At 45.6% G+C, this 14,600-nt stretch overlaps 1 pseudogene across 1 annotated transcript; it reads left to right on the top strand.

Moving 5' to 3' along the window:
* Positions 1 to 63: 63 nt before the first annotated feature.
* LOC307243069 (sorting nexin-30-like) lies at positions 64 to 14,334 on the top strand (annotated as a pseudogene). The gene is made up of 7 exons: positions 64 to 76; positions 426 to 592; positions 6,311 to 6,410; positions 7,188 to 7,346; positions 7,816 to 8,005; positions 13,981 to 14,065; positions 14,229 to 14,334. The product of its transcript is annotated as a sorting nexin-30-like (transcript).
* Positions 14,335 to 14,600: the final 266 nt, after the last annotated feature.

Here is a 14,600-nt window from a genome sequence, read left to right on the forward strand (position 1 = left end):
ATCCAAGTCATCTGTTGTGTTATTGATGGAGCAGTGATGTCATTATTTACTTTACAAAATACCATGTTAGTGCTGTGTTTGTGTGTGTACGTGTGTGTGTATGTATTTGTGTGTGTACGTGTGTGTGTGTATACGTGTGTGTGTATTTGTATGTGTGTGTATACATGTGTGTGTACGTGTGTGTGTATGTATTTGTGTGTATACTGTGTGTGTTATGTGTGTGCGTGTGTGTATACGTGTGTGTGTGTGTGTGTGTTCGTGTGTGTGTGTGTGTGTGTGTATTCGTGTGTGTGTGTGTATTCGTGTGTGTGTGTGTGTAGCGGTCACATCAAGGCTCCCATCGACGTAGAAAGAGGCGTCGTCGTCGTTGTCGTTGTCGTCGTCACGGTAACGGCGTCCGTCTGGCAGGATTGGGGACTGACCAGCGGCGTCGTCGCTGCTCAAGCGGCTGCAGATTGACGACGAGGCGGACGGCGACGCCCTCGACCTCTACGTCGCCACAGAAACGCACCGCCCATCGGTCACCGTGGACGACCCCGAGAAGCACGTCTCCACCATGGAGACCTACATCGCCTACAGAGCCTCCCCCGAGGTGGAGTTTGGGCTTTTGGGGCTCGTTTAGTGCTTCACGCTGAGTCTGAGAGTGAAAGGACTCAGGGAAGATCAGCGTGCAGCCAATTCCAATTTACTAATAATACACCAAAACATGTATTTATCTTTGTTACATTATACTTTATTCTGTTTTTATGTTTTCAAAACTTTAAGTGTAATTGTGTGGATTCATTTGAAAGACGTTGATTTCATTAATTACAAATATTTACAAAATCCTAATTCCCCCCCAAAGAATCTTGAGCTTTCTATTACACTTTTTAAAAATAGAAATCCTCTAAAATGATCCTCACAAAGTTTACACAATAGGATTCCACAGTATATGTACACGTCAAGTTTGAGAGGAATTCACTTTTGGTCCATCCATCTCACCCACAATCAGAAGAGAAGGTCAACACCAGATTCATCCCTGAACGACCAGTACTGAGATAGATGAGAGGGGATGGGCTAGCCTAGCTCCTGTCAAGTTAGGGAAATACACCTTCCAGTATCTCATGCTAACTAGCTTAGCTCAATGCATGGCCACAGAGGGGATGGGCTAGCCTAGCTCCTGTCAAGTTAGGGAAATACACCTTCCAGTATCTCATGCTAACTAGCCTAGCTCAATGCATGGCCGCAGAGGGGATGGGCTAGCCTAGCTCCTGTCAAGTTAGGGAAATACACCTTCCAGTATCTCATGCTAACTAGCCTAGCTCAATGCATGGCCGCAGAGGGGATGGGCTAGCCTAGCTCCTGTCAAGTTAGGGAAATACACCTTCCAGCATCTCAAGCTAACTAAGTTAGCTCAGTGCATGGCCTTGGCTAGCTTTGGCTATGACGGAAGCACGGCGCCAGGTTTTGGGAACTTGGACCTCCGGAAGCATGATTAGAAGAATGTGCGTAGCCATTGAGATGTTCTTTCACTTTGATGCATGACAAACTCTGGATGGATATTGTCTCGACCTGGTGATTTGCCCAGCTTCAGTTTTTTGATTGCTGCCTTTAGCTCGGCTGCTGTGAAGTCTCCTGAGAGATTAGCATCAGCGCTGGCTGCTCTGGAGAGGGATGATACCTCACACGATGTCAGTCGTGTGAGGTAGGTTTTTGTCCGCATCAGGGAAGCGACCATTTTTCAGGAGCTGGGAAGCAATAGCATCTGCAGTCACTGGACACCTACGAGGTGTTGTTTTTCTCCCTGAGAGCAAGTTGATGGTCTGCCACGCCTTCCGGCTGGAGTGGGTGAAGTTGATGGATTCCGCTACTTCCGTCCACCTAGCCCTTGGGGTGTCATCCAGCTTCTGCAGTAGGGTTGTTGCTGTTGCCTCCATTTCTTCCCTGGAGCTCGCCTGCTGGTGTTGGCGCAGCAGGCAGCTGCACTCCTCATCCCAGCCCGGGATATAGTTATTATTGTAGCCACGTGGGATGTTGTGCTTTACTGCCCTTAGGAGGACTTCACAGTAGGCACTGTATGCAGCATCCACATCTTCTGCTTCTGGGTCCATGAGACCAGCAGTTCTTCTTTCTGTTTCCACCGTAAACGACTGCCAGTTCACCTTCCTGAAGGTCCATCTCCTGACCGGTTTGCCAGCTACCGGCTGTACTAGGGATGGTACTTTGATGATGGATGGCCGGTGCTGTGAGCGAGGGAACCTGTCCAAGACACGTCTCTCCGGTTTCAGGTCGTTACTGCGGCATATGACGAAGGCCAGATCTGGGTTGGTGTAAGAGTTCCAACGTGCAGAGCAGAAGCTTGGGGGCTCCTTTGGGTCGTACAGCAGTTGTGCCTCAATGTTAGAGGCCCACTCACTCAGTGCTTCTCCATCCTGTGATGTGTGTTGGTAACCCCAATCCGTATGTTGGCAGTTGAAGTCACCTGCATAGATGGCAGGAGCAGTCACGGATGGAAGTGATGATGCAGTCAGCGCTGTTGGTGGGGGCTTATATACGTTCACGACAGATGTTTCTTGGATTTTAGTGACCTGCCACTCGATGTTGCAGCCAGGTGGAGATTGGCTGGTGGCTGCCCAGCTCAAACCATCTCGGACGAAGGTTGCCATTCCATGCTTCTTGCTGTGGATATATCCAGCGAGGGAGAACCCCGGAAGCTTGAGGTTTTCATCTGACACCCAGTGTGTCTCTTGCAGGAGGACCGCTGCCACTTTGTTGGAATCGGCGAGATGCCTGATGACGTCGAGTTTGGCGATGGTAAGGCCCTCGACATTGAGTTGGAGCACCGACAGACCTTGGTTTTCGACGGTGGGGGTGTCCGCCCGTCCTAAAGAGGATGTTCTCTGCCTTGGTTTTGGCCTTGGCTTGTACCTTGGTCTGCCAGCTCGATGATTATTTGGCGACATTAGTTTCGTGAGTTGGTCTTGCACCACTGCTCACTACTCACAGGAGAGGCCTCGTGAAGGCTGTCGTCTTCTCTCCCAACACTGTTCATGACTGTTCAGCACAAAAACAACTATAGTAGTGCTTTAGTTTATTCATTATTGATAAACGTTTTTAAAATATTTATTATATATAACTGATGGAAATTAATATTTGAATTATCCATTATCCTTGACGTTTCCCTCCAATCTCATGAACTCATGCAAATTATAACAACCACCAATGAACCCTAAACCCCACAGTCATACCCACAGTGTTACACTAGTTGTTTACAGTGTTACACTAGTTATTTATGGAAGAATCCTGTCAAAAATGTTTTACACCTTTGAACTTTGAACTTTTTTTGAAAGATTTTCCTTAAATATAGGATATAATACAAGATACTGAAACGGTTCCGTTACCGTGTCCCAAAAACCCTGATTCACACTGAACCGTGATCCCACTGGACCATCAAAATGGTCCGTTTCTAATTCCAGATTGAAGATTCAAGAGGTTTATTGGTCACGTACATATACATACGTTCATACATATATGCAGTGAAATGTTACTGAACACACCCAGAGATTATGTACAATAGTTACTAAACCGAACATAACAGCTAAGAAACAACTACCTAGCAACTAACTGAACTAACTGATTCCTAAAGCCGAATACAGTTAGTGAATAGAATAATATAAAATAAAATTAAATTAAAATAAGACTCAAAAAGGTGATACAAAATAGAAGGCTATAAAATAGAAGTAAAGGGAATAGAGTTATGTTTATGGGATAGGCTGTTTGTAGATACAGATACCGCTGCCCCCCGGCGCTCGCGGGTTGGAATTTTGCACGATGGCCCAAGTCGACTGTGTTTGTATTCAAGATTCAAGATTTTTATTTGTCACATACATATACATACTTCCATACATATATGCAGTGAAATGTAATGCAACGCACCCAGTGATAGCACACAATAAGTCCTAGGAAAAAGTACAAAAATAAAATAAAATTAAAGTAGAAAATTCCTTTCTAATAGACCGACTAACTGACTCCTAAAACGTAATACAGTAAGTGGAATACTTATAGAATAAGATAACAAATATATAGAATAAAATACAATAAAAAATAAATTGAAATAAAATGGAATAGGTTGAAGGAATATGGCTATGTATATACAGATATGTGCATTTAAAGTGGCATGTGAATTAAAGTGGCATGTGAATGTGAATAGTGTGAGGTAGTGTTTGGGATAATACAGCACAGTATACAACAGTACGGCGCAGCAATACGGCATCACGAACAACCCTGAACAGTGATACAGTATGCGGTACAGTATGCTACATACAGTACAGTAGGTAGTGGAGCCTATGTGTATGGCTCAGTTAGGACCCCTGGTGAGGTCAGTGTTGACAGTTCTGATGGCTTGAGGGAAGAAACTCCGTCTCAGTCTCTCTGTTCTCGCTGCGTGACTGCGGAGGCGCTTGCCTGACCGCAGCAGCTGAAACAGTCCGTTGTTGGGGTGATGAGGATCCTTCATGATCCTACGGGCTCTGCTACTACACCTCCTGGTGTATAACTCCTGCAAGGGGGGGAGGGTAGTTCCAGTGGTACGTTCAGCTGAACGCACCACCCTCTGCAGGGCCCGCCTGTCCTGGGCAGTACAGTTCCCAAACCAGGCAGTGATGTTGCCTGTCAGGATGCTCTCCACTGCTCCAGAGTAGAAGGACTTGAGGATCCTCACCGAGACCCGGAATTTCCTCAGCTGCCTGAGGTGGTAGAGACGCTGCCTCGCCTTTCTCACCAGAGTGTCTGTATGAACAGTCCATGTTAAGTCCTCTGTGATGTGGACTCCCAGATATCTGAAGCTGCTCACCCTATCGACAGAAGTCCCATTAATCCACAAGGGCGCGTGCGTCCTCGATTGTGATCCACGCCTAAAGTTCACAATCAGCTCCTTGGTTTTGCTGACGTTCAGGTGGAGGCTGTTGTCCTGGCACCAGAGTGACAGGTCAGCCACCTCCTCGCAGTCGGTGATCAGGCCCACGACCACGGTGTCGTCAGCAAACTTGATGATGGTGTTGGAGCTGGACCTGGCCACACAGTCATGTGTGTACAGGGAGTACAGTAGGGGGCTGAGGACGCAGCCCTGGGGGGATCCTGTATTCAGGGTGAGGGAGCTTGACATGTACTTCCCCACCTTGACCACCTGGGGGCGGCCTGTGAGGAAGTCCAGGATCCAGGTGCACAGCGGAGCATTCAATCCTAGTTCCAACAACTTGGCAGCCAGTCTGGTGGGGACTATGGTGTTGAAAGCTGAACTATAATCAATGAACAGCATTCTCACATAGGCCCCCTTCTGGCCATCCAGGTGCGTGAGCGTGGTGTGCAGTACCTGAGAGACCGCGTCATCCGTGGATCTGTTCTGCCGGTACGCGAACTGCAACGGGTCCAAGGTGCGGGGGAGGGAGGCGCAGATGTAATCCTTAATCAGCCTCTCGAAACACTTCATGACCACCGAGGTGAGGGCCACCGGACGGTAGTCATTCAGGCAGGTTGGTGTCAGTGTCACTACAGCAGCGTTTGCTCTGCTTCTTCATGGTGCAAAGGTTCCACTCCTTTTTGACACTCGCTTCTTCACCAGTCACTCAGTAAAAGCAGTCGTTCCATTTGATTCAGTTGGTTTCATGCGCGCTGAGTGAAGGAGGACTTCCAGTGAAGCACAGTGACAAGAGTCGCACATTTATTATGACGACTTTATTTTGGAACGGCAAGTACCACATCAATACAGTAGAAAGGTATATTTGCACTTGAAGTGAAAGAGACTTTGATTTGAAGGTTGAACTGGACATTTCCATGTTAGTTTTAGGTTGTGTTCTACTAAACCTCAATGACTTACAGGTTGTATTCTACTGAAACTTGGTGACAGTTCCATGTTGTATTTTACTGTAACTAGGGGACAGTTTCATGTTCTATTATTGTTCCACAGTGAATAATGAACAGTATCATATATATTATTGCGGCAGTATATTAGTATAATATCTATCAAATTGCATGGCTCCGTATGTGCAGCTGTCCTGTCACGTGAGCGTCATCACATCACTCCATGTGCCTGTCGTTGATGTACAGCAGATCGACCCAATGACACCAAATGATCCATGATATGAACTCAAAATGATGGGACGACGGTGCACAAGTTATTTAATAGTCAATGTTTTATTATCAACATACAACTGAAAGAAAATCAGAATCGGTCGCTCAGACTCGGATTGGGCCAAGAAAATTGCAACCTGTTCACACAGAGGTGTGTGTGTGTGTGTGTGTGTGTGTGTGTGTGTGTGTGTTTGTTTTGCAGATCACTCGGATGGCGTTCGACCTGCCAGAATACTGCGGCACTACCAGGACTTTGACTGAGGAGCAAACTGGAGGACAGCCAGCCCACACACCTCATCCCAGTAGGTCACATGACCCTCATCCCAGCAGGTAACCCTCTCCGTGCGCCCTGTTCCTCTTTTTTAGTTGTTTCATTTGGAGTAACGGGGCGTGAGTAGGGATGGGTATCGTTATGGTTTTAACAGTTCTACTACTCTTACCGATACTGCTTATTGATCCGGTATCGGGATGCCACACTGAGGCATTTTTCCCACCGGTTGATAAAGTCACTGACAACACCGGTGTTACCACATGGTGCGGGCGTGGTGTCCCCGTTATGCACGGAGGGAGACAGGTCCTGATCTAGACCTGATCTAAGGTCTTGTACAACCCTCCCTCCTCTCCTCCTGTCATCAGTGAAATGTGACTCCGCAGACTCCAAGCCACGTTCACTTTGTTGCGTGCGATTTATGACACAATTTGAGTTTTTTAATTTGAGGGGAGTCGGCCCCGCCCCCTTCGTGCATATATTCCTCCAACACCGTTAACAGTACCGGTAATGTATGGAGCTTATAAATACTACGTTCTTTAATGTTGTAGCCCCGGCCCAATAGGCGAATATTGGCATTAAACACCTGAATTCGAATCGACTGACAAAACTCTGAGTCGGGTACAGCCCTAGTTTTAGGCAATAGTTGGTATCGAAGAAAGTACTTCTTATTCGAAGATTTTATTCTTTTTGAAATGCATTTATTTTCAACGTGGATGTAATATCTTTGCTAAAGGTAGGAATGACAGTTGCAGTTGTTTAAGGCACATTTAGTGACTGGACTCTCCATCTCCTGCTCCTCTCTCTCCCGCCGCTGCCAGAGAAGTTTGTGATGAAGGGAGTGGTGGATCGTTTTTCAGAAGAGTTTGTGGAGACGAGGATGAAAGCCCTGGACAAGTTCCTGAAGCGGGTGGCGGACCACCCCGTGCTCTCCTTCTCCCCCCACCTCAATACCTTCCTCACTGCCAAGGTAAGGGATGATGTAAATACTGCTCCTGAACTACTAACACATTTTACATACCTACTCTGCCTCTGCTCTACCTCTACTCTACTCTACTCTGGAGGGGATCCACAATTTTCATGAATATCTCGACAACGGTAGATGTAGTTTCATGGTTTATTTTGTTGATTTAAAGGCATAATGCAATGTCAATTCCATCCATTATTTGACATTTATCTGTATGTGTCTTAGGCGTCAATAAGGGCAAGGGCCGTAACAGGCATCGCCACCTGGTACTGCTGGTACTACTTACACAGGATGGACAATACATCAGTACTTTCATGAAATGAAAAAGGCGTCTGATCATCGTTCACAGTTTTGTAGTTTCAATAAATGATGACTGTGCGATATGAGTAAAAAAATGTCCCAGTATGACTTCTCTAATAAGTAACTCTAGTCTTTTGTAAATGTAAGATGTGTGTGTTTTCTTCCTCCCCAGGACCTGAACAAGCGCCAGGGTCTGGCCCTGCTGACTAAGGTGGGAGAGTCGGTGAAGCAGGTCGCCGGCGGCTACAAGCTGCGGGCGCGGCCGGCAGAGTATTGCATCATGGGAGATTACCTCGACATGTTCAACCAAAAGCTGGGAACCATCGACCGCATCGTGCAGAGAATCCTCAAGGAGCAGACAGGTAACACCTCTGCAGATTTGTACACCATCCACCGAGTACTGGGTCCACTCCCTCTTTCTTTTGGTTGGTGTTTTCTTGTTGTCTGAAGTCATTTCACTGTGTCTCCCACTGCAGAATAGCTGTCCCATGATAAACATGTCTGTTTCCTGCTTTGTTAAGGCTGCTGTCATGTAACGTGATCTATAGATTAAATCAGGATTCAGTTTCTCTGTACATGATTCCTGGTCAAGCCTGCCAGTTTCTTTTCGCCCCTGGCTGCATTTGCAAGTAAACTTGAGAATCTAATGCAATGCTACTTGTTCCTCACACAATGCCTCACAAACCTCAACGGACTTCATCACATCATCAACTTCTTCCGTTCTAACAACAACGGGCGTGTCCTCCAGTCAGTCTTTGTCAGTCTCCTCCAGTGGTTCTTGAAAATATTTTGTTTTTAATTGTCACATTCAGGTTGAAATCTGCTGTTTGAAATGTTCTCCAAGTCCGGGATTACACCGGTATCAGATCCAGCATCGCTGTCGTTCTCTGCGTCGCTGTCGGAGAACTGACTATCATCGCAGAAAACGAAGACCAGTCCGCGCTGCTTACACTGACTTGGATCTATCGCACTGGTCAGAAGAATCAAAGAATCCTCGTCCTGCTCTTCAACCATCTCTTTTAGGAAGTGACGTCAGCTTTTCTTCTTAGATGGTTTCACCCTTTCACAACGATGGATCCAGGTGTGTGTTAAAGTAGTACGAATTTAAGGCTGAACTCTATCAAAACGGTTTCACATTGTGACTTCACATCACATGGCATATGGAGGAATAATCTTCACCTGGACTGTCGCTTTAAAGGAAAAAATCGATCGACGCTGTTCAGCGCTGTTCAGCGTCTCGGTAAGTGAACTGTGTTTCCCCATATAATAATATTTAACTACATGGTGAAACTTTTTTCGACTATTTATAAATGAAACTCGGTTTTGAAAAATACGTTGAGAGATTAAAAAAAACAAAAAAAAAACACAAAGGAACACAAATCTGGAAAAATCTAATTTTCCTTCTACAAATTTTTTTTCAATTTACTTGGCGGTTCCTGGCGATTTTAGAAATGCACAAAGTAGCGGGTTTAGCTCCGGTGGGTCTAGTGTCTAGTGGACGCATCCCACCGACGGTCTGAAGCCGTCAATGCAGCGTCTGTATATATATGTCTATGATTGTTCAACCAAAGTAAATCAAATTGTGACACTTCTTTTATTTCCAAAGCGCTGTCGATCATTTCCACGCAGCGCTCTGAGGAAAACGTAAAGCGATGCGGCTGTCTTTGTGACAGCAGCACAATAAAAAATACCCCTTGGAAACACTGGGGTAGAGTTGAAAAGTTGTCTATTGCCCCTTTAATGTTTGTCTGCTTTGTCCAAATATTTGGTGTAATCCCAACATGACAGTACCTTACAGTATATATATTATTTTTTTTGTTGTTGTTATACATTCATTTAATTGAAGTTTGTTATCGCTAAATGTATTTATTATTGATTAATCAATCTTCACTTCAATTTGAAGTCTATTGTGTCGAAAATTAAAAATAAAAAATATGATTGTCACTGCTGCTGTATTCGCTGTTTCAATCTTTCTAATTTGCTGGTGCCCATCTGACTTTTAACGGACAAATGAAAACAATGCTCTTTGTAAAGGAAATGTTGGGGACACCTAGTGGTGACTCTTGGTACTAGAAGGTACCTACATGTTCAGTAGGAACTTTAATTCGGGGAACGTTTACTGCTCTGATGTTTGTTTTCTAATTCACTGTGACTGAAATGAAGGTTGTGTTTTTTAAATGTAAATAAATCAATAAAAAGATGAGGGGAACGTTGAGTGTCACCTACTCATGTTGACACATGTTGATGTTCTGATGCCATCCTCAACAAGGCATCATCTGTCAGTAGATGTGGTCACTACCGATGTGTCCTCTCTGTAGCGACATCATGACGTGTGCTGAGGTCAGTGGCCTGGGAGGCACTGGCTGCTATCAGAGCCAGGCCTTCTGTGATTCCCAAACTGAGACTGAAATGGATGTATAGCCCTCATCTGTGGCAAGATATTTGCACATTTATCTCGGATAATATTATCTGTAACTTTGAGCGTCCGCTGGAAAATACATGTTTAGTTTCCTTTTAAGGATCAACACACAGTATTTTCTAATCAATCGCAGATTTTTTGCAATTTTTTGTGTTCACAAATGTAAATTTGCGAAAGGAAAACCTCACTAGCATGTTTTCAAGAATGAAATATAAAGTTATAATAATATAAAGCTATATATTAACACTAACTAAAATACAAAAAAATATATTAAAACTGTGAGACTGTGCTGCCAATTGAATGTTTTCACTGAAGTCACTTTCTCTTTATTTATGTTGCCCCCTGGCATATTTTATTTGAACTGCTATTGATCAAACCCTCTTTCTATGGTTGATGTGTTTGTCCTTTATTTACCTATTTGTACCTTGACGTATGTATCTGCTGAAACCCAACTGGTATCCATTATTGGTATCATTGTATTGTTAAAAGAGCTGCAATAAAAAGCAAAGTATCAGAGGCAGACGTCCACACATATGAAGCCGATAGAGGAGCTTCAATTCCCCCTTCAACTGGGAGGTCGCACCGTGACTATTGGTTGGTGAAGACCACGACTCCCATGATGCCACGTTACTTCTGACGTCATCAGCCTCATCTTGTTTGTGTATATATATAAACAGTATTATTATGTATTTATTTTTATTCATTTTACAACAAACTGGATCGAAGACTTGACATTTTTATGAGGTTATACAACTGAAACGAGTGAAAAATAGGGTGAGCAAAATAAACCACTCCCATCGTTTCACGAGGTGTTAAAAAGCTGGATGGATCATGGTTGAAATGGTTGAATAATGGCGTCATGAACAGTCATTACATCATAGCTGTGGGAACATTGCTGGACAACAGCCAATGTCCAGTGGACGCACTGTGTCCCTCACACAGTAAAACATTTCAAAGTAAACGTAGAAGAAGATCAGATAGACAGGTGTAGGTGTTGTCGCTCCCTCTGGTGGACAGGTGTAGTTATTACATGTTCGTCCTCACAGCACTCATGACAAAACAATGATTTGAACGAGTGAAGCTTGATCAACATGACACAACACTGAAGAATGATGGATTATTGATGAATCATCAGCGTTTCATTAGGGCTGAAACTGCCTCAACTGCTGGCAAATGATAGTAGTGAGTTAAGAGGCCGGCGCTCGCAGCCCTAAATACATTTTCAACAACAAAGCCTTTATTGTGGTACAAATATGAATACGTTTGCAGCGTTGTTGTAATATCTGATGACATCAAGTAGTATTAGACTAAAGTTACTTCCATGGGGAGGGGTTTGGGGCGCTGCTGCTTGGCTTCCGTGTCTCCCACAAGATGGAAGCACGGCAACGGAAGCAGAACAAACTTTGAAACGAGGCCTCGTAGATGTGAGATGATGAGGATTCACCAACTGGATTGATTGTTTCTCAACTCTCATTGGTCCCGAAACACATTTAAGTGGAACGACAATCCAAACCAAACCCCATTGGCTGACAGACCCAGGGGCCTCGGGAGGGAGGTCATTCTCAAACCCCATTGGCTGAGAGAACCAGGGGCCTCGGGAGGGAGGTCATTCTCAAACCCCATTGGCTGACAGACCCAGGGCGTCAGGAGGGAGGTCATTCTCAAACCCCATTGGCTGACAGACCCAGGGGCCTCAGGAGGGAGGTCATTCTCAAACCCCATTGGCTGACAGACCCAGGGGCCTCAGGAGGGAGGTCATTCTCAAACCCAATTGGCTGACAGACCCAGGGGCCTCAGGAGGGAGGTCATTCTAAAACCCCATTGGCTGACAGACCCAGGGGCCTCGGGAGGGAGGTCATTCTCAAACCCCATTGGCTGACAGACCCAGGGGCCTCGGGAGGGAGGTTATTCTCAAACCCCATTGGCTGACAGACCCAGGGGCCTCGGGAGGGAGGTCATTCTCAAACCCCATTGGCTGACAAACCCAGGGGCCTCGGGAGGGAGGTCATTCTCAAACCCCATTGGCTGACAGACCCAGGGGCCTCAGGAGGGAGGTCATTCTCAAACCCCATTGGCTGACAGACCCAGGGGCCTCAGGAGGGAGGTCATTCTCAAACCCCATTGGCTGACAGACCCAGGGGTCTCAGGAGGGAGGTCATTCTCAAACCCCATTGGCTGACAGACCCAGGGGTCTCAGGAGGGAGGTCTGCAGCAGGACGTTGCAGCTCGGTGTGATAGCTGCCTCCAGGGTTGCCAGGTTGGGTGATTTTCCTCCCTCTTGGGCTACTTTTGATCACATCGGGCTGGAACAAATGGCATTGGACGGGAACATAAAATTTGGGCAGGTTTGTGAAATAAACTGGGTTCTTTTTTTTCTTTGACAGGAGCGAGCGAAGGTATTCTTCCAAATACAACAAATAAAAGGTGTGTTTTTATTTGACAGAGATTGAATTTTACTGAGTTTCCTTGTTGAAGGGACACTTTGTCAGTCACTGTCTCAGCCCCAAAAACAGTATCATCCCATGAAGCCTTGAAACAGCCTTGAAACATTCTTGAAACAGCCTGGACACACAGGAGCTGGAATCCAGCTTTGGAGCTTGTGAAGCACAAATACAACTTTTGAACCAAGTTGATTTGAGTAGTTTCTTCAACTGTGGAGAGAAAAGGAGGCTTCTAATAAGAAACCAATGAGGCTCCCAATGATCAAACATGTCCCAATACCTCCAGTATCAATACATGTATTCAACAAAAACATCTGTTTGATAATAACAGCTGCTTGTATGGATTTTATTCATCACTTGTTCTTGTTTGAATGACACACGTTGCAGTTGGACGAGGACAAAAACCTTTTCAACTGAAGACGACATGAAAAGCAGTTGAGTTGGAGGCGGAGAAAAGGGGGAAAAAGCTTTTTATTTTGAAGTTTTAGCAGCACTTTCAACGTTTCAAAGCAGCTGAAAAGTGCACCAAGAGATCCAGGACCAACGAGGATTTCTCAGTTTTCGCTGCGTTTCTTTCCCCGTCTCGGTGACTTCTCTGAAGACAACCGAGCTAAGCTAAGCTAACGAGGCTAGCTGCTAGCACGCTACACCTCGTGCCCTGAGTTGAACTTCTCAGTCCACCTTAAATGGCTGCAGTACCGTTGTTTGGCCTGTAGGTGGCTCTATGTGGTGACTCATCTCTGTCCTGTGCTGCAGAGGCCTCTATCCACACATTTCAACAATGAATCATCTGTTATGAATACTCTGTATTGAGAAAAATAATACACACAATGACTGTCCACCGTGCATTTTAATGGAATATATGTATAAACAAAACAGATCGAATAAGGTGCAAACTTCAGCCTGGTTTTGTTTAAAGATAAGATAAACCTTCATTAGAACCACAACGGGGAAATTGATATCGTTCCAGCAGCAAAAAGGGGAACAGCAGAAAATAGAGCATATGAAGGTACACGCTATAAAAAATATCAAATATATAGAAACATACTAATAAAAAAACACTATACATAGGAAGCAGATACTACGTGTACTGCACATATCTTGACAAGGCGGCACAGAGGACTGTAACATCTGCCTTTGGACAAATGACAGAGGTAACATGTGAAAATATACCGTACTCTACCTAAGTATGTTTTGTTTTTCATTCCTTGATATTTATTGATTTGTTTATGTTTATGATATTTCAAAAAAATGATCTCCCTGTCTGTCTGTCTGTCTGTCTGTCTGTCTCTCTGAGAAGCTGGGAACGTGGTCATTTGTTTGTTCCACAAACTTGAAGCACTTTACAGTTTTTCTGTGTATTTTCTCTTCTTTGTTCATGTTGTAGTACTTTGTGTGTGTTGTCATGTAACTTTTGTTTTCATTTCTTGTTTAGTTTTACTTTTTCCTTCAGTTTGTTTGTCTGTTGCTGACGCAGGCTCTGTCCCTGCGGCGCTGAGCGCGGGTTCAGTCGGAGCCCGGTGTGAGTGGGTGAGTGAGTCCTGGAGGCTGTGGCCCTGGAGGTCGGGGCCACAGCCTGTTTGTCACCGCTTGAATGAGCGGGACGATGGTGGCCTGCGGAGCGGGAGCACTTGGCGGCCGTACCGGTGGAGAGCGGCCTCACGGTGGACGACCCGATTGCGCACCAGGGCGGTGATCTGCGGAGCCCCCCCCGCTGGGGTGTAGAAAGGAGGCGCTGCAGCATGTGCAGTCCCTGCGGAGGCAGCGCCTGATGGTGCTCAGCTCCCCGCAGCAGGAGCTGGACGTCAGCTTCAGGGTGGAGCGTGAATAGGGCTACTACACGCTTAACACCCGCTCTGGAAACAGGAAGTGCTTTGAGTGTGGGGACGTAGGGCACAAGAAGGCAGGGTGCCCGCACAGGCAGCCCAGAGCACCCATCAGCAGAACACCACCCTGGGTGGTGGTGGTTGATCTCTGCTTGGAGAAGGTCAAAAAGGTTTTTGTTCAAATAGGGAGGTTCCTGGGGGGGGGGTGTAGGCTGCACATATATATAAAGCCTCATCACATGTGATGTGGTTGTGTTGAATTGAAGCCACA

The sequence above is a fragment of the Zeus faber genome (genome assembly GCF_960531495.2).
Source record: "Zeus faber genome assembly, chromosome: 17".
NCBI lineage: Eukaryota > Metazoa > Chordata > Actinopteri > Zeiformes > Zeidae > Zeus > Zeus faber.